The sequence below is a fragment of the Suncus etruscus genome, chromosome 6 (assembly GCF_024139225.1).
Source record: "Suncus etruscus isolate mSunEtr1 chromosome 6, mSunEtr1.pri.cur, whole genome shotgun sequence".
Classification (NCBI taxonomy): Eukaryota; Metazoa; Chordata; class Mammalia; order Eulipotyphla; family Soricidae; genus Suncus; species Suncus etruscus.
The window spans coordinates 2,261,915-2,279,717 of record NC_064853.1 but is presented as its reverse complement, the minus strand read 5'-3'; the positions used below and the strand labels follow the sequence as shown (position 1 = coordinate 2,279,717).

Below are 17,803 nucleotides of genomic sequence, written 5' to 3'. Positions count from 1 at the left end.
TTGTGGATGTAAACATTTATGGGATTATGATGTTACTGACCCGACCCTGATAGGTGATTGTGCCCTACCCTAGGGTGTGACCTGGCATTCTGCCCCCACCCTAGGGTGGTACCTGATTCTGCTTCCACCATTGGGTGGTACCTGATCCCACTATTGGGTGGTACCTGATTCTGGGGGATAAAAACAAGGGTCTGTGGAAGGCGAGGGGCTTTTTGGCTGGAACTGATGCTGAGGCTTTGGACTTCAGTCTTGTCCACTGAATAAAGCTAATATTTCCACAAGCCTGACTGTCTGTGAGCTGTTTACCCTCCGCTTTACCTCAGAACCACCGGCTGAACAGGGTGGCAGACGCATGCTCCAAGCTGGAGGGGAAAGACCTCATCCTCCATCCCTCCATCAGTCAACCTCTTCAGGGGCTGACTGTTACTCCACCCTGGATTTAGGTGTAGCTACCTGAGACCCACCCATTTCTGGGAGGGGTCTTGGGAACCAGATATTATGTGTGACCTTACCTGCAAGACCCAGCCCATTCCTGGGAGGGGTCTTGGAATAGGTAGATAAACCTTTGAGCGAGGGGATTAAGGGTCTGCCCTGCTGCGCTCTCTGGCTTTTGGGTCTCGGCCTTTTTTGGTCTAGGACCAGGATGGAGGCCAAAGGAAGATGGCTGAAAGGAGTTAAGACGCAGGGCTAGCTAAGAATGGCTGAATGCTTGAAAGGTTAGGATAGAGGCCACACATGTGGTGGATAGGGCATGAATAAAGCTGATGCTTCCTGATGCCTGTCTCTGAATGAGTCTGATTCCGCCGTTCACCTGGGCCTGGGACCCGCCGGCTGGATGCGGGTTGAGGAGCCACATGGCCTGGAATGCCATCCACCTCCATCCAGCCCCGTCGTTAATTATTTAATGCTACAGCTGACTTGCAGCAGTTGTCCAGACAGAGGGGGGCACGGAACTGATCCTGGGGGTTCCTGCCTTTCCATAACTCACCTGCCTCTCCCCCCAGATCCTTCCCCAGAGCTCACTGGCAACAAGGGCCCAAGAAGGTCAAAGCTCAGGGTCCCTGCTGGAGCCTGGAGCAAAAGTGCACCTGCATGTCTCCCTGGGGGCAGAAACCATAGGGAGATGCTGTGGAGCAGTATTGGAGCTGGGGAGGCCCAGGAGGCTCCCTTGGGAGCTCGGGTATTCCTTGTGCTAGGGTGAGAGTCCCTTGCTGATCCAGGATGCACAGCACCTCAAGTTCTGGGCCAGGCCCACAGAAGGACAGGCAGACCCCCCTATTCTCCCTTAGCTTATTGCTGGGAGATGTGGAGGGAGGGGACTTGCAGGTCTTGACCTGATCTATCTACCCTCCACCTTCGCTGCAGCTGGGCCGAGTTCTGCTCCGGAACACAATGAGGGTGACAACCAATGACACACGAGCTTGCACCCATCCTTGTGACACAGTAAAACTGTGTCCTGCCCCTGCCTGGACACTTGGCATTAGGAGGTGAAACCAGACGCTTCCTGTCACTAGGCACAAGGAGCTGCCATGACATTTAGCAGATCAACGGGGCGTGAGAGTTTCTCAGCCTCGCTTTGCGGGTGACATTCCAGAACTGCATAGTGGCCGCACGAGGGCAGGAGGTGAACAAGACAATGTCAGGGCCTGCAGGCAGTGGATGGATGCGGGATGATTGCAGGGTGGGTAACTCTGGCCTGGGAAGGCCCAGAAGTACTGATTCCTTGGCCCTCCAAGCACCCCTAGACCCAGACCCCACCCTGGGAAGTCTTGGCCCTACACCCCCAATTCTACTGCACACACATGCACAGCAGTAGGGCGTTTGCCTTGCATGCAGTTGATCCAGGATAGACGGTGGTTCGAATCCCGACATCCCATATGGTCCCCCGAACCTGCCAGGAGCGACTTCTGAGCATCATCGGATGTGACCAAAAAACAAAAACAAAAAAATGTTTGCCCATTACTTCCTCGTCTGGCTTTTCCCCTCCCCTTTGGGGTGGGCTTTGTTTATCCCAGTAAAGGGTACTCAGGAGGTCAGGAGGGGTGGCTGCCATCTTGGCTCATAGTTCCACATGGTGGGACGACTGGTTTGTGAGTGAGCAGCTTGCAGTGTGAGTCTCTGGCCTGCCATTCCTTCCCAATTGTGTGTGGATTACTGTGTGTAGATTATTTCGTGCATCAATGTTGCTGCCGGACCTATGTCTCTTGTTCTACCCGGACTTGGGGTCTGGGGATCCCGCTCCCTCTCTGAGGATTGTGGAACACACAACCCACCATTTCACAAGGACCCATGGGAAAAAACTGGTATGAGACTCCCCTTGCTCCTGTTTTGTCCTGAGGTTTAAAGGCTGCACTTGGGATGGTCAACAGACCACATCTCTGTCTTGGGGTCCCACACCCCCTCACGTGGATGTGGTGCCCTAAGAGCAGAGAGCTGGTATGCCCATGCCCCAGGGCTGGAGTGGGCCTAGCCCTTCCCAGCCCAGCTCAGCCCTCGCCAGCCCTGCCCAACCCACCACAACAGGAGCGACTCCCTGCCCAGTTGTCTGAGTTTAGTGGAAATGCTTCCTGGGCGGCCTCTGAGAAGCTGATTACGAAGCCCTCCCGGGCCTGGCGGAGATTGGCGTGATAATGAGCTGCCAGAAGCACTCACAGGTCTCGGCTCTGGAGCACTGTAATCGGAACCGTGTGGGAGTCGCTCTGTGCTCTCTGAAACGTTTCGTGATGGGAGGGCTCCCACTGGCTGGCTTTGGCAGCACCAGAGTAGGCGTCCTTCCCAACTTGGGGGGGGGCCACTGAGCCTTCCCCGCTGAGCCATGTGTTGGCACTCGGCACCCCTCCCCCCAACCCCAGCCAGCCTACAAATGCCTCATTCCAGCTCTCAGCAGCACAACTGGGGCCTTTTTCACTTACCCTGGGTCACATTTCATTTGGGTTTAAATAATGAAACCAGCAGAGGAGAGATGGGAGTGTTCACGGATCTCTTCGCCTAGGAAGTGGAGGCCTGTCGGCACGTAGACTTCTCAGGACTGTGGGCCGGGCAGACGTGGGCATCACTGGGGGTGGGGGGCAGCTCACTGGGTCAGTGAAGAGGAAACCAGGGCTACCCACCTGGCTGACAATAGCAGCAGTGGCAACCCCTTTTGCACAACAGGACAATCAATACTCAGGTCCAGGCTCCCATCTCCTGCCCAGTCCAGCTTCTTTCTCCTTCCACCACCGCCCCTGCCACCTTCAAGGGCACAGAGTGAGCCCAGCAAGGGTCCCAAGGCCATGCTGCCCACACAAGCCCAGCATGTGGCATAGTGGCTGCTGGAACTGTCCTTGCAGGTACTGTGGGCTGCCCGCTGTGGTGGCTGAGTGTGGATTTGATGCAGGACCTTCTTGGGACACCTTCATCTCCTCACTTGGAGACAAGCAGCGGTGACTTTTAGAGAGTCAGTGCCTTGTCATACCTTAGCCTCTACTCCACAGCAGCTGAAACTGTGCCCTTGCCCTCAGACCCTGTCCTGACATCCCTTCTGGGCTCCTAGCCTCGAGGTTTGGGCAACGTCTGGAAGCCCATACCCCGCCACTATTGGACCCCTCTCTGCCAGCCATGACACTCCTGCCAGCCTGAGCTTGGGAGCCTCATGCCCAGGAGCTGTCGGGTCTGAAGCCCTCACAGAAGGGCAGAATCGTACATGGTCCAGAGACTCTGCGACAAGGAGCAGGTAGAACTGAGCTTAGTTGGGGCCAGAGCAAAAGCATTGTGGTAGGGCATTTGCCCAGCACGGGGCTGACCCAGGACAGACCTGGGTTCGATCCCCAGCCTCTTATACGGTCCCCTAAACCAGGAACAACTTCTGAATGCAAAGCCTAGAATAACCCCTGAGCATCACCAGGTGCGGCCCCCAAACAAAACAAAACAAAGCTACAACAAAAAAAAGAACTGAGCTTTGTTTCCCAAATGAGGAGGTAACTCTGCCCCCCCACACACACACAGTGGGGCTTCCCTGCAAACCAGTTAGTGGTGCCAAAGGCACCTGAGGCTGAGAAAGGGATACCCGCCAGGTCATGATAGGGCATCAGTGATGGTTGGGACAGAGTTTGCCTGGTCATGGGGGAGGCAGCTTTCCTGCTCAGGGGGCAGGATATGACCTGTTCTCGGTGAAACTCTCTTTCTAGCCACTCCTTCAACTGCTGAGTCCTCGGGTGTCTCTAGCACAAGGCTCTGAGCTCCAGGCTGAGCTCTGGTGTTTGGAGGCTCCTAGCCCAGTGTCTGTGTGTACAGCCATCAGGGCTCTCCTGTGCTCCTGTCTCAGTGCTCTGCTCCAGCTGAGCCAGTGCAAGGCCTGCTCACAGAAGATATTCTACCCCAGCCATGTGGCTGCAGCTGCGACATGTGACAGCAAGGTCTCTCTCAGACCCTGCAGCCTGACTGTGCCCTGCCCTCCCCACGTCACTGGCTGGACCCAGCACCCAGGTCCCTGCAGCTGTGATGTCTCTGCGGCTCTGTTATTCCTGATCAGTGTTTACCGACTCCCACCCAGCTCAGGGCACACCACGGAGCAGGTGCTGAGAGGGATGGGTGTATGTTTTCTTTTGGGGATGCATTTCTGAGAACAGGCGCACAGACCTGGGAGGCCAGCTTGGGATCTTTTCCACCATCCTGTTCATCTCCAGGAGTCGCTTTTGTTTTCCTCTTAATAAGAAATAATGAAGACTCAGTTTCATTCTGTTTTTAAATTCGTCCTGAGAAGCGTATTAGGACTGAAGCAAAGCGCTAATGGAATGTGAGAAATGAAGTCTGATTCCGTCCCCATTTGCCAAATGGCTGGGCTTTGGGGAAGGCTGGAGACGGAGGCGCCCAGGGGAGCGTCCTCTTGCCGTGCACAGCTGGCCGAGCAAAGCCCGGCAGATAAAAATTTTCTGTGCTTTAATTTTCTTATCCCTGTTCTTGCCACGCAGAGTGCCCTGGTTCGTGTCCCTGACTTCACCCCTCCCTGGAACAAGGTCCATTCCGCCACTTTCGGCCCCGGGACTACCCCCTCCTCCTCCTGCCCTGCTCCTGAAGGCTCAGCTGGGGTGCTCCAGGGACTCAGGCCAAGCTGAGTGAGACTCATAGGGGAGGTAACAGAAAGTGGCTCCCCCAGAGGGCTTGAGATCCCCACCCTGAGAGGAAAAGCAGATCTTTCACTGATTGGACTAGGACCACCAGGCTCATCTCTGACTCCTTGGGCTATGTGTCCCCAAGAACAGGGTCTTTTGTTTCCCCTTCCCTGCCCTTCAGTCTTGGTCCTCAGCCCTGTCTCCTGAGCCCCACCCCCACAAGTTCATCCCCACCCAAGCCAGGAGGGGGCCCCCGGAGTGCCTCCCGGGCATCCTTGTTGGACCCGAAGCAGAACCAACTTCATTGACAACAGGGTTCATGGGCCCAGTGGGATATTTTGTGGCCCCTCAGGCTTCATTCAGAAACTGTATGGACCCCAGAAGAGAGAGACTCTCCCTGGAAAAACCGTCAAGCTCCCAGCACGCCCCATTCCATCTGACATGCAGTCACCCCAGGCCGAAACTGAGCGAGAGGGTGAAGGGTCGTGTGGGGGAGGAGGGACAGTGCCCAGGGGACACACAGCAGGGCCTCTGGGGCCAGCACAGATCACCTGCACCCCAAGTCTCCCCAGAAGGGGCAGGCTGGAGAGAAAAGGGATCAAGTGCATAGCTGGTAGGGTGTCAGCACCCCTGTGCCCCTCAAGGGTCTTCCTGGGAAGTCCAAGGTCTGGCAGCAGCCCGTCTCCACACAGACCCTCCAGCTGACCCTCTGAGCAGCGGTGTTTTCTCTGGGACTGGCACTTTTGGAAGCAAGGTACTTTGGTAATGAGCAGACTTGAAGCTGAGCCGAATGGAAACTCTTCTCAAGTGCTCATTCCACTCGGCCTGGAGTGATGAACGGGCCGGTTCACTCTGGGGTAGGGAAGCGTCATGTCCATTCCTACAGGATACACAACCATCTGGGACTAAAATACACACAATGGTGGGCAAGAGGGTCCTGGTGGCAGGAAGGCCTCTCCATGGTGGAGGTTGCTAAGGCCCAGGCTGCACACTCCGCCCCATGTTCACTGGCCACGCCCATAGCCACAGACCCCACCCATGGTTCTGTCTGCCAGCCATGCCCATTGGTCAGTCCAATGCCATTGACCACACCCACACGCTCAGCCTCATCCACAGACTTAACTCTGTCCAGACTGGGGTTCATCTGTGACCTCTCACCTGTCCCCCCACACACACACCTTTCTAGTTCCCTTGTGACAAGCCTGTCCCGAGTCCTTACAGCTGGGCTGTGGACTCTGGTTCAGGTTCAGAGCTCACAGGATCCCTGAGCTGGGCCAGTGTGGGCGCAGCAAGGGCAAAACTGGATCAGCCCTAGAGATGGGGGTCCCAACATCAAGCAGCCACCAGTCAGGAAGCACTGACCATCTGCTGGATGCTTCCTGTGAGTCTTCCCATGCCAGGGCTCCCCATCCTGGGTCACAAGGCTGCTTTGCTCATGATCGACTGAAATCACTCCCAGGCGGCCTCTGGAGCTAGTAGCCCTCTGTCCTGGCCCAAAGTCTGCAAAGAGGCAGATGCAGAATGAGACCTGGAGAACCCCCAGCTTGCCCCAGCTCAGCCCAGGTGACAAACCTAAGGGACAGTGAGTGGACAATGTGTAAGTCACAATTAATAACATTGAGTAAATAGTTTTAGAAAAAATAGTAACAGGGGTCAGAGTGATAGCACAGCGGGGACGGCATTTGCCTTGCATGTGGCTGGCCTTGGTTCGATTCCTGGCATCCCATAGGGTCCACCAAGCCTGTCAAGAATGATCCCTGAATGCAGGGCAAGGAGTAACCCCAGAGCACTGCCGGGTGTGGCCCCAAAACAAAACAAAACAAAAAAGACAGTAACAGAATTTGACACCATTAGCTCTGTCTGCACTATGTGAACATTTAGAGAAAAGTGCCAACACAAAAGAAAAGAGTTGGGGCTGGAGAGATAGCATGGAGGTAAAGCATTTACCTAGCATGCAGAAGGTCGGTGGTTTGAATCCCAGCATCCCATATTGTCCCCTGAGCCTACCGAGAGCGATTTCTGAGCATAGAGCCAGTAGTCCCTGAGAGCTTCTGGGTGTGACCCAAAAACCAAAAAACCAAAACAAAACAAGAAGAAAAGAAAAGAAAAGAATTCTGTTCATTGGGAATAAATAAAAAGTATTTTAAGTGTGAAACACATGAAGAGTGTGAACAACTATTGAGTCCTCTGAGTGTTGGTAAGATGTGTACAGTTGCTCATATTCTAAAAAAGTTTTCTGATTTTAAAGTCACCCAGTTCAGTACTTGGGGGCTGGAAGGGCCAATGGGGGAATCAATCCTAGCAGGGTCTTTGAGGGACTGATGAGGCCAAGAATGTTGAAACCAAAGTCACAGCCTTGCCACAGCCGCACGAGGGACAGAGCAGGAGTGGGCACTCCTGGTGGGAAAACTGGGCCCCACCTCACTTCTGAGGCTACTCGGCTGCCCTGTGTGAAGACTGCGAAACCCAAGGCTGGATATTCCAACTCCTGGAATATCCTGAACTCCGGATTTCAATATCCAGAACTCCTCAGCTGGGAGAAGCATCCAGAAGAATTAAAAAGGCAAGAGCTGCCTTAAGATGGAATTCTCCAACCTCCAAAGAAAGGGAATGGGGAAGAGAGAGAAGAATAAGTGAAGCACAAAGCTGAAAACCCTGGCTGCAAAGCGACTATGCCAGGAATTCCATTCAATGCTCACTGGCCAGCCCCTAAAACCCACCAGATGGGGAGTTCCAGGGCAGGTGAAAGAGCTAGACGACTGTCAGCTTCTATAAGACCTGGACTCTAGAAAACAGGGTCCCCAAATTATGACGCACAGGCCACATGAGGCCCTCAGAGGACATTTATCCTGCCCACAGGGTGTTTTTGCTGCCACTGCCTGTTCTACTTAGCCACCAACTTGTCCCGGGCCTGCAGTGCTCATAGGTGGGATGTGTGCTGCACTCTCCGACTCCCTCCTTCTCTCTGTCTCTCAACTTCTCTCAGTCTCAGGCAGAGGTCCTCAAATTATGGCCCACCAAAAGCAGGCTCATATTCCTACTGAAATACTGGTAAGTTTGTTGATATAACTTGACTTGTTCTTCATTTTAATATTGTGTTTGGGGGCCAGAGAGATAGCACAGCAGTAGGGAGTTTGCCTTGCAGGTAACAAATCCACGACGGACCTGGGTTTGATTCCCAGCATCTCCTATGATCCCCTGAGCCTGCCAGGAGTGATTTCTGAGCGCAGAGCCAGGAGTAATCCCTGAGCGCCAATGGGTAAGGCTCTAAAACCAAAAATAAATAAATAAATAAGTATTGTGTGTTCTCATTTTGTTTTGGGGAGGGAAGTTTGTTGTTGTTGTTGTTTTGGGTCACATCCGGGAGTGCTCAGGGGTTACTCCTGGCTCTACGCTCAGAAATCGTTCCCAGCAGGCTCGGGGGACCATATAGGATGCAGAGATTTGAACCACCATCCTTCTGCATACAAGGCAAACACCCTACCTCCATGCTCTCTTCGGCCCCTGTCATTTTGTTTTTTAACTTCTTTTTTCTGACTGAAACCAAACTATAATCATGTTTATAATCACAGTATTTATATAAAGACATTACTTTTCTAAAAACCTGCACTTTTCTATTGACCATATTCTATGATTTTCTTTTTCAAATTTTATTTATTTTTTTAAACACTGTGATTACAAACATGACTGTAGTTGGGTTTTAGTCACAAAAAGAACACCCACTTTCACCAGTGCTGTCAGAGACCAAACCCTAACATGGAATTCTGCAGGACAAACCAGTCTTGTGTGGCCAGAGTACATAACCTAAGGCATTGGCTAGCCCCAGAGCCCAAAGAAATACCATAGTGTCCTCTCAGGCATACATTCCAGGAAGCCCGTGACATCCTTGAAACTTCACTAACCCTGAGGTGTTCCTGTGCTCCTTATGTAAAGATGGCATGTAAAGATTACCCATAAGATGACTTCTGTAATGCAGGCTGTTCCATCATGCTTTTTCTCCACCCCTTGTATAATAGTGCTTAAAAAGAGCCTGTACCGATGAATAAACTGAGACCTTGATAAGGCACTTTACTTGGTCTCCTTCTCTTCTTTCCCCCTATTCTCTTTTCAGGCTGGAACCCCTTTATACTCTCGAATAACCTGTCCTGCAGGCCAGGACACAGTGCAACATTCTCTCCACCCATTCACCCCATATCCCTCCACCCACACCCCCCCTGCCTGTTTTCAAGACAGGCATTCTACTTCTCTCACTCATTAACATTGTCATGGAACTTGTTAGTGTTCTAACTGCCATGTGGTTTTCTTAAAGAATCTCCTCCTTAAATTTTAAGTGCATTCATGGTGATTTACTTAATGCTTGCAAATTCTTGACAGTTACCACGATATATTAGATGCTAGAAGTTAACCTGAATTTTATTTCATTTTATTTTCTTTTGATAAAGGTCTTATCGAATGCACTCCTTGAGATCCTATTGTGTTTTGAAGGTGGAGTTTTTCATGGTTCAAAGTGGTACCTGTATTATAAGCATAGTCTAGCTCACTTGAGTGACATTTTTAAGCCATAGCTCAATTCTCTGAAGACTAGAATTAGACTACTTCTTGGGTTATTTTTTGTTTGTTTTTTTTATTTTATTTTGGAAACATACCTGGTTATTATAATGACTTATATCTGTTTCTGTGCTCAGGGATCATCCCTGGTAGGTCATGGTGGACCATACTTTGTGCTGGGGATTGAACCCCCCTGGTCTGATGCAAGCCATGCACTCTACATGCTATATACTCTCTCTGTATCCCAAGTCTATTGTTTTTATATACCTTGGAATAAATGCAAATTGTCATTGACAGCTTCTCACTCATGATCTAATTATACCCTGGATATCATTAGTTCATGGATACCACGGTTCTTCTATTTAATAAAAAACTTTGAGAGAAACAAGTAAAATATATGTTACAGTGATATATAGGAGTTAAGGTTCTTATTTTGAATGCAGAAGACCTGGGTTTGCTCCAGCACAATTTATCATCTCCCAAACTTCCCAAGAGTGATTTCCCGAGTGCAGTTCTGTTTCCTGAGCTTTGCTGTACAGTATGACCTAGAAATTGTTTTCAACCATGTATTTTGATGATATTACTTTGTCCTTGCTCAGCCTGGCTAAATTCTGAGAAAGCAGTAGATATGTCAGTGTATTTTGTAAAAAAAAAAAAAAAAAAGTATAGGTAATACCTGGACTTATCTGAATAAATCCACAAGAATATAAAAAAATAAGACATGTACATTGTGAGAGAAATGTTCTCATACATATATTTTTAAACTATAGTCCGGCCATCTAATGGCCTGAGGGACAGTGAACTGGCCCTCTGTTTAAAAAGTTTGAGGGCTCCTGCTGTAGAGAGACAATGAGATGTTAGGAATAAGCAATAAATGCACAGAAAACAGGGAGATCTAAATGTCACCGCAAGATATCCCCACTGAGATGAAGACTTGGGGCAAAGCATGAAAGGCTCCTCTGAGGGAAAGAGACACTCAGGGTGGAGCGGGACGTCGCACAATGGAGCGAAGGACATGATGGGGCTTGGGATGGCTGCAGTGGTCCCCGACATTCTTGTATCCCACCCCCACAGAGCCTCAACATCGAGAATAAGAACAGTGACAAAAGTGCCAGAGGGGACAGGCAATCATGCAATGACAATGGAAGACAGTCCCGTGTCTTCCCCAGCCAACAAGAATCAGCAATGACGAAAGATCATTAAGAAGATGCCCTCAGATACCCCAGCCTTGAGTGCCCCAAGAAGAGATCCCCACAGAGAATTCCAGCAGCCTAACCCTGTGGGGCTCCCCAATAAATCCTACTACTTTGGGGAAAAGACTCACACCAGAGGAAAACTGTTCTCTGACCACCAAGAAGGAAATTAAAAATGAATTCAATAAGAGGTCCAGGCGAAGACTAACTACTTGGAAATCAAACAGGACAGTTCGGAATAATCCGTGGGTCAAAGAGGAAGAAAAAGAAACTGGAGAGGAATTTTTTAATATTTCCAATTGGATGAGAGTGAAAATAGAGCATATGAAATTTGATCTGGCCACTTAGCCAATGCTTAGAGCAGAAATTTATCTTCTGAAATTCGGGCACTGTAATGAAGAACTGTCTTAAGTTTTCTCCAAAGCAATGACTCACCGAAAGAAGGTAGAAAAACAACCACAGAGGAAACCGGAAATGAGAGAGAGAGAGAAACCTCCAGCAACACAAAATATGAGTACCACCAAGAGCGAGCACGGAGCTGGGAGTAACTCTTGACGAGCCCCCTATGGGAGAATCTCTGCTGGGGCCCCACAGTGCTCATCACAGGTGTCCCAATCCCTCATGGTTCCAGTCACACCCACATCCAATATGATCCCAACTTAAAAAATGTGGGGGTGTGTTTTGGGGCCATACCTGTGGTGCTCAGGGGTTCCTCCTGGCTCTGTACTCAGGAATCACTCCTGTCAGGCTTGGGAACCCTATGGGATGCCGGGGATGGAACCCAGATCGGCAAACACCCTCTCTACTGTGCTATTGCTCTGCCCCTCAAAATAAATATTTGTAATTGATTGTGGTTCTGTGATTTCCAACACTGTTAAGAATGGTTTCTCATACACATAGTCCTGACCCACGCACTCTCCCAAGTGCCCCTGTTCCCCCCTCCAAGGCCCCTGAGACCCTTGCTTCACCCAGACTTTTGCTCATAGTCTTCCTGCAGACTCTGAGACAATGTCCGCCTACCCTGGGGAGAAGCAGCCACATAGCTGAGTGCAGCTGCCTGCCCTGGGATGGGGAGGAAGGACTTCCACCTGTCTGTCTGTCCATCTGTCTGTCTGGTAGCCTCTGCTTCTCTCTCAACCTCTCCACACGCCCTGAACAGGATACAGGGAGCAGCATGGTAATCCAGGGTCCCCCAGACAGCTGCATTGTGAGGGCAGGACAAGGGACCAGGCCTGTCACTGCTGATGGCTCAGCCCCTCGTGCCCAGAGGCCTGAGTCACTGTCTCCGACGTGACATTTCGGAGTTTCTTGTCCGGAGGGTCAGTCATGCAGACAGAGACCTTGTGAGCTTCCTGGGCGGAGCTGCTGTGGGAGGAGACCAGCTGGGCTGGATAATCGGGGGCAAAGGGCTTCTTCCGCTCTGCTGCCCATTGCAATGGTCACGGGTCAGCAAGATAATGGGGGGCTGGAGGTAACGGGGCTGAAAAGTAACGGGGTACTGGGAGGTAACAGGTCTTGTTTGCCATGACACTCTGCTTCTCTGACAAGATGCTGGGGTGTGAGTGGCTGGGGAGGATGAAGGGGTGAGGTTGTGGTGCAGACCCCTCGGCTGAGGCCCCATCCCCAGATCTCGCATGGGGCCCCCGAAGTCCTTTACCCACCCAGCTGCGGGGCCCTAACTGATGGGCACAGCAGGGTCTGAGTTCTGCATGGTGGGGGGAGCCCCGAATGTGATCCCCGAGTATGTCTGTGCTTGTCACCGCTCGAGACATGCAGTCAGGACCCAGAAGTGCCGGCCACTGTCCAGGCAGTTGGGATGTCTGGCCCCCACTTCCTGCCGGGGCTCCTGCAGATACCCTGCTCCAAGTGAATGCATTAGTCTCCACTGTACTGTCCCCGTAGGTCCTTGCTCTGACCCTGACCAGGCCCAGTCATGTGATGGGGCTGGACAAGCCCCTGAGAACACACAGGACTTGGGTGGAGGCTCCCAGGCTACTGGCTGAGACCCATCTAGCTGATGCTGGCTGTCCCATGTACTATCTTTGAGGTGCTGGTATGTCCCCCACATGGTAATGAGGGTCCCTGGGCTGAAAATCCTTCCCCAAGCCAGCTTCCCTGCTTACAGTCACCTGCCTCACTCAAGGACCTTCAAACAAACATACACACATGCACATATACACACATGAACATGTATGTACATACACACATAGGCATGGGCTCATGCATACACACACACCTGCTATGTCTATACCACAACACTTAACCATCTTGTTTGCTCAACTACACGCCCTGTCGGAGCATGTCAACTGCTCCTGTAGAGGCAATCCAACCTCATCCCAGGAGTACCAGGCTCCCAACTTCACCGCCACCTGACCCGGTTCTGAGTGGCACAGGAGGGCCATCCCGGGAGCCCCGGCTGGGCAATCCCAGCAGGCAGGATGGGCTGAGGTGTCTCCGCCAAGGACTCAGCTCATGGGTGCTGCTGGAAGTGGCACTGGGGCTCGAGACAAGGAACCAGGGGCCCAGCTCAGCGGGCACTCAGACCCGCCCATGCCCGCACCAGCCCTGGGCCCAGCTGCCCGCAGGAAGCTGGTTCTGACAGTCCACCTTGGGTGTACCACCCACACTCGGGCTCTCTGGACCCTAGACTTTACAGTTGCTTTTTGTTTGTTTCATTGTTTTTATTTCTTTTTGTTTTATAAATACTTGTATATTTTCTTTAATTCTGATATTCAAGGGTTTCTCCTGGCTCTATACTGACAAATCAGTCTTAGGGAACTGTATGGGATGCTGGGAGTCGAACCCAGCTCAGCCACATACAAGGCAAATGACCTCCCTGCTGTACTATTGCTCCAGTCACTTTATTTTTTATAAATATTTTTTAAATATTTTTCCTCATTTGGGGGCTTCACCCAGTGATGCTCAGGGGTTATTCCTGTCTCTGCACTCAGGAATCACTTCTGACAGGCTTAGGGAACCCTATAGGATATCGGGGATCAAACACTGGTCAGCTGCATGCAAGGCAAACTCCCTCCCCACTCTCTCTCTTACCCTTTATTATTGTTTTATTTGGGGTGTTTGAGGACACATTTGGGGGATGCTCAGGGCTTGTGCCTGGCTCTGTGCTCAGGGAAAGTTCCTGGTCTGCTCAGGGGAATGTACAGGGTGCTGGGAATCACAGGCCCAGCCCCTGGACTGACTGGTTCATGATCATTCTCTCTATAGAGTTCCTGTCTCTCTCCAGTCTTATTCCTGTATTGTATTATTGTATTAGTCCTGAATACAATATTTGCTTACTTAAAAAAGGGAGGGACTGGAGCATAGTATAGTAGGGAGGGCTCTTGACTTGCACACAGCAACCTGGGTTCAATGCCCAATGTCCCATACAGTCCCCTAAGCACTACCAGGCGTGATTCCTGAGCATTGCCCGGGTAGCCCAAAAAGCAAAAACTAAATAAACCAGGTCCCTGGGAAATAGTACAGCAGGGAAGGCACTTGCCTAGCATGTGACAAATCCAGGCTGGATCCCCAAACACATGCCCCCTCCCCCAATCCTAACAAGAGTGATCCCTGAGCATGGAGTCAGGAGTAAACCCTCAGCACTGCCAGGTGTGACTCCAAACCAATATTCATCATCATCATCTTCAAAAAGAAGGAAACTGCCCCTCCCAGAGAGAGCCTCTGGTGGCCAAAGCTTCGTGGAGTACATCTTCCACAAATGCACCCACAGACACATCCAGACAGATGTCACAGCTGCACAGCACTTTGGAAAACTCCCTCCACCCCCATCTCTGATGCCCCCCATGTTAATTTACATTCTGATTTTATCCAAAACAAAGGCCTTCCTCCATCTTCCTCTTTCTTTTCACCAAACCTTTTAACTTATAAAAGTCCACCCGGATCTCACTCGATTCTCCCCTTCCTGGTTGAATTTAGAGAATAAAAGAATTTTCTGCTTGGCTTGGTTCACAGACTGGGACCATGAGGTGAGAAGCCAACAGACTCCATGATTCTCTGCCAACTGGCCTGGTTTATTCATTCTTCACGGCTACCTACTTCAGACCAGTTCACCCAGGGTTGGAAATATGGTGTGTGGAGTGATTTCACGCCGCCAGGTATTCCTCTACAAAACCCCCAAGATGCTCACAGGAAGGAGACGCCTCCCACTATGGCCACCCGAAGTGTGAGTCATTCCAGACTCTCAACACAGCGGGTGGATCCAGACCCCTGCGCAGGGGCCATGCTAATCTTCTCTGTATCATTTCAATTTTAGTGTATGTGCTGCTGAAGCGAGCACTGGGTCCAGACCCCTGAACCCCAGAGGGGACACAGCCACAGATGATGCCCTCAGCCACCTCATCCATGCAGGCAAAGACAGGCCTCCCTTATAACCAGGCAGTGAGTGCTGTCATCTGGGGGACAGAACTAAAGGAGTATTGGAATAACTGGTTTTCACTCTATTCAGGAAAATTCTTTGCTGATGCTTATCCCTCATAGAATGGAAGTACCTCTGGCTTGGTCCCCTACTCTGACCTGTTCTCCACAAAGGTCTTTCTCTTCCCAATGCTGACCTTGGGTCTTAGGAAGACGGCGCTAGTGGTTTCAGTTCCACAGCTAGTCTATCTGCCTGTTGGCATCTTTTGCCAGAGAGCAGAAAGCTTGTGGTGGAAGTTTCCTGAACCTGTTTTGTTCTCCTCAACCTCATGTGGAATTATTTCCTATGTCAGCATTTGTTTCCAGACATTGTCTCCCCAATCCCTTGGGATTGGGGCATGAAACTTCTGCTTTAGGGGACCCAGGCTGGGTTCCTGCAATGGGAGGCCCAGAGTTTGTGTCTGGAGAGCAGTAGAGTTGGGACAGCAAAGAGACAAGTTCAAGTGAGAAATCAGACTCGGAGCTGCAGAGGCAGAGGGGACCCGAGGAGACAGGAGTTGAGGGGGTGTTCCAGTCACTCTCTCCCAGCCTGATGTGCAAGTATGGCCCCAACCCCACACTACCTGTGACCCACTGTGTGCTGAAAGCCCTCACCTCAGAGCCTGGAAAGTCAAGACAAACTGCCCACAGCAGCCACTTCCACAGGCCTCTGAGGCCGGGACCCCGAAAGCGAGCACAGAGCCTGGAATCTTGCAGGGAAGGGACAGAAAATGCTGCAGAGGGAGCCTCAGGCTCTGCCTGTGCCTAGAACAGCTGGGACTGTGTTGGTGGATTCCGAGTCCCCATACTTCAGGCGGCGAAGACATGTAGGACTCTCAGACCTTCCCATGCACAGTGTTGGGAGGGACACCCAGCCTGTCGGGGACACTTGGAGGACTCCGGAGACTGAGCCAGAAATAAATAAATAAACCTGGAGGAATAAACAAGCCACTTGGAGACATGAACCCAATCAGCCGAGCCTTTCGGAGCCCATCGACCCACGTCTCACTGCTTGCTGGCGAGTGTCAGCCTTCCAAGGTCAAGAACGAAAGAGCCCAGGCCCAGCAGACAGTCAGCCCATGCCACGTGCCCATCTCCCAAGAGTGAGGGGGACAGGTCAGCGACTACACAGGGCCCTTCTGCGCCTGAGAGTGCAAGAGAGGGACAGGGACATAACTTGGTCCCTATGAGTCTCTTGTTTTGTTTTTAGCTTGGGTGTTTGTTTGTTTTTGGGTTTTGGGCCACACCGGTGACACCCAGGGCCCACTTTTGGCTCTGCGGTCAAAAATCGCTCCTAGCTAGGGGGACTATATGGGACACCAGGGATCCAACCCAGGTCTGTCCTGGGTCAGCCACGTGCAAGGCAAATGCCCTACTGTTGTGCTATCACTCCGGCCCCATGCTTGGGTATTTTTTTCTCACCAAGTTCACACTCACACAGGTTTTCACTCTGGTCTACATTTCCACTGGAAATTTGCTTTGCAATTTTTTTTTTATATTTGGGCCACACCTGGTGGTGCTCAGAGGTCACTCCCAGCTCTGCACTCAGGAATCACTCCTGACAGGCTCTCCTCTCTTTCCGCTGGAATCCATCAGTAGTTCAGCTTTGGAAGAACCTGGCGGTCCTTGGTCTTGTCAGTGGGTCAGACCACTCCTGGCCGCCTTCTAATGATTGCTCTTTGTTCCCTCTTTTGTGCTGCACCAAGAGGAATTTGCTTCTCCTGTTTCTGTCTCCAAAGCAGAATTTTTTCCTCTTTGGCTTCTCAGTCTGACTCAGCATCTTGAGGCCTTGCTGAGTGTCGTGGATGCTGTGGGGGTCGGCGTGGGGCTCGGTGTAGCTTTTCAAACGACAGCTGAACTTTGGGGGCTGATTAGGGAAATCGACCGTGAGTTCGAAGCTTCCGGAGGAGAAATGGTGAAACACGGTGGGGGCGTCTGAGTCACTCGACTTTAGAGCTAATTGGGCCACGGGTTTTGACACAGTCCCACACTTCAGATTGGGAAGCTGGGTATGAAGGGGACTCCTCCAGCTAGACAACTGCTGTCACTTCTCCTGCCCTGTCTCACTGTCCCACTGTCTGGCTGTTTGTCTGACCTCACACACCAGGATGTAGGACTCTGGCTCTAGCTGAAGCCTCTTCTGTGGCTCCCGGGTCCTGCCCACACCCTACATTCTGTGCCTGACTGGGATCCTCCACTACTGCCTGCAGCCCAACGGGCATGAAGACAGCCCAGCCAGACCTCCCTCTCCCCGTCCCACTGTCACGTGCTCTCAGGATCAATATCCAGATATGTGACATCTCTTTTCCATCCCTTTCCTAGGAAAAGCAAGTACTAGAGAGTTTTTGTTTTTAAAAAAAATCACTTATGGGGCCGGGAAGGTGGCGCTAGAGGTAAGGTGTCTGCCTTACAAGCGCGCCAAGGAACGGACCGACGGCGGTTCGATCCCCCGGCGTCCCATATGGTCCCCCCAAGCCAGGGGCGATTTCTGAGCACATAGCCAGGAGTAACCCCTGAGAGTCAAACGGGTGTGGCCCAAAAACCAAAAAAAAAAAAATC

General features: G+C 51.5%; 1 pseudogene; it reads right to left on the bottom strand.

Moving 5' to 3' along the window:
• Nucleotides 1–15,056: 15,056 nt before the first annotated feature.
• LOC126012395 (uncharacterized) lies at nt 15,057–15,128 on the bottom strand (annotated as a pseudogene).
• Between the last annotated feature and the right edge of the window lie 2,675 nt (nt 15,129–17,803).